This window comes from Mesoplodon densirostris, unplaced genomic scaffold, assembly GCF_025265405.1.
Source record: "Mesoplodon densirostris isolate mMesDen1 unplaced genomic scaffold, mMesDen1 primary haplotype scaffold_37, whole genome shotgun sequence".
In the NCBI taxonomy this organism is placed as follows: Eukaryota; Metazoa; Chordata; class Mammalia; order Artiodactyla; family Ziphiidae; genus Mesoplodon; species Mesoplodon densirostris.
In genome coordinates this window covers 6413315-6416722 of record NW_026778196.1, presented here as the reverse complement: position 1 = coordinate 6416722, position 3408 = coordinate 6413315, and positions in this window count along the sequence as shown.

Genomic DNA, 3408 nt, shown 5'->3' with positions numbered 1-3408 from the left:
AATGCTCCAAGACCACTGTAAACACAATGTTCCATGCTCCTTTTCATCTCAATGCTCCATGAACCCTGTCATCACAATGCACCATGCCCATCATCATAATGCTTCAGGCTATTGTCATCACAATGAAATCAATATTCTCCATGACCTCTGTCATCATAATGCTCCAAACACTTGTGATCACAATGTTGGATAACACTTATCATCACAACACCCCATGACGCTCATCATCACAATTATCCATGGACTTCTCATCACAATGCTCCATGATCTTTGTCATCACAATTCTCAATACACATGTCATCACAATGCTCTCTGACACTTGTCGTCAGTATGCTCCTTGAACCGTGTCATGACAAGGCTCCATGCAATTTTCATCACAATAATCCATGCCCTTTTCATCACAATTCTCCAAGATACCTGTAATCAAAATGCTCGATGCACTTGTCATCTAAAAGCTCCATGACGCTTGTCATCAGAATGCTTCATGGCCTTCTCATCACAATGCCCCATGCCCTTGTCATCACAATGCTCCAAGACCCCTGTAATCACAATGCTCCATGCCCCTTTTCATCAGAATGCTCCATGAGACTTGTCAAAACAAGTGTCCATGGTCTTCTCATCAAAATGCTCCAGGACCTTGTCATCACCATGCTCCAATCCCTTGTCATCACAATGCTCCATGACACATGTCATCACAATAATCCATGAATATTTTCAGCCCAGTGCTCCACGACGTTCTCATCACAATGCTCCATGGCCAATATCATGACAATGCTCCATGACCACTGTCATCACAACACTCCATGACAACTGACAACACAATGATCCGGGACACTTTTCATCACAATGCTCCATTCCCTAGTCATCACAATGCTCCATGACCCCTGTCATCACAACACTCCATGAATATTTTCAGCCCAGTGCTTCATGACCCTTGTCATCACAATGATCCATGCCCTTGTCATCCCAATGCTCCATGACCCCTGTATTCACAATGCTCCTTGACGCTTGTCAACACAGTGCTCCATGACACATGTCATCACAATGCTCCATGCATTTGTCAGCAAAATGCTACATGACCTTGTCATTAAAATCCTCTATGCGCTTGTCATCACAATACTCCATTTCCATTGTCATCACAATCCTCCATGAACCTTGGGATCACTTTTCTTAATGCCTTTGTCATCACAATGCTCCATGCTCCTTGAAATCAAAATGATCCATGACCTCTGTCATCACAATGCTCCAAAACCTTGTGATCACAATGTTCCATAACACTTGTCATCACAACGCTCCATGATGCCTGTCATCACAATAATCCATGCCCTTTTCATCACAATGCTCCATGACCTTTGTCACCACAATTCTCAAAACACTTGTTATCACAATGCTCCCTGACATTTGTCATTAGAATGCTCCTTGAACCCTGTCACGAAAAGGCTCCATGCCTTTTTCATCACAAAGCCCCATTCCGTTTTCATCACAATGCTCCATGCCATTGTCATCAAAGTACTCCACAAGCTTGTCATCAGAATGCTCCATGACCCTTGTCATCACAATTCTCCTTGCACTTGTCAGCACAATGCTGCCTGACCCTTGTCATCACAATGCTCCAAGCCATTGTAATCACAATGCTCCATTACCTTTGTCATCAGAATCCTCCATGACACTTGGCATCACAATGCTCCATGCCATCCTCATAACAATGGGCCATTACATATGTCATCACAATGCTCCCTGACACCTGTCTTCACAATACTGCATGACCTGGTAATCACAATGCTCCATGCCCTTGTCATCACAATGCGCCATTCCAACTGTCATCGCAAACATCCATGATACTTATTAGACCAATATTCCATGCCCTTGTCCTCACAATGCCCCATACCCTTGTTATCACAATGCTCCTTGACCCCTGTCATCACAATGCTTCGTGACAACAGTCATCACAATGCTTCATGACCTTTGTCATCACAATGGTCCATGCCCTCATCATCAACAGTCTCTGTGACCTTTTTAACCACAATGCTCTATGAACTTCTCATCACAATGCTCTTTGACCCCTGTCATCACAATGATCTCTTCCTTTCTCAGCCCAATGCTCCATGACCCTTGTCATCACAATGCTCCATGCGCTTGTCAGCACCGTGCTCCATGACACATGTCATCACAATGCACCATGCGCTTGTCATCACAGTGCTCCACAACCTTGTCATCACACTGCTCCATAAATTTTGTCATCACAGTGCTCCATGCACTTCTCATCAAAATGCTCTCTCACCACTGATATCACAATGCTACATCACTATTTGTCAAAATACTCCCTCACCCCTGTCATCACAATGTTCCATGACTCCTGTCATCACAATGCTACATGCACTTATCATCATAATGTTCGATGACCCCTGACATCACAATGTTCCATAACACCTGTCATCAAAATGTTCCATGACACTTTTTATCAACGTGCTCTATGACCCTGTCATCAGAACGCTCCCTGCCCTGCTCATCACAATGCACACCGCCCTTGCCATCAAAATGCTCCATAACCTTTGTCATTACAAAGATCCATGACCCTTGGCATCACAATGCTCCATGTCATTGTCATCACAACGCTCCATGAACGCTCTCATCACATTGCTCCATGCCCTTGTTTTCACATAGCTCCATGACACATGTCTTCAGAACGCTCCATGGCCTTCTCATCACAATGTTCCACGCCCTTGCCATCACAATGCTCCATTATCCCTGTTATAACAATGCTCCATGACCCCAGCCATCATGATGTTCCATGGCCTTGTCTTCACAAGGCTCCATGACCCTTCTCATCACAATGCTCCGAGAACACTGTAATCACAATGCTCTATGCCCCTTTTCATCTCAAAGATCCATGAACCCTGTCATCACAATGCACCATGCCCATCATCATAATGCTTCATACTATTGTCATAACAATGAAATCAAAATGCTCCATGACCTCTGTCATAACAATGCTCCAAACCCTTGTGATCACAATATTCCATAACACTTGTCATCACAATGCCCCATTACGCTCCTCATCACAATTATCCATGGTCATTTCATCACAATGCTCCATGACCTTCGTCATCACAATGCTCAATACACTTGTCATCAACATGCTCCCAGACACTTGTTGTCTGTATGCTCCTTGAACCCTGTCATGACAAGGCTCCCTGCCTTTTTCATCACAATGATCCATGCCCTTTTCATCACAATGCTCCAAGTCCCATGTAATCACAATGGTCCATGCCATTGACATCACAAAGCTCAATGACGCATGCCATCAGAATGCTCCTTGGTCTTCTCCTCACAATGCTCCCTGCCCTTGTCTTCACAATGTTCCAAGACCCCTGTAATCACAATGCTCCATTCCCCTTTTAATCAGTA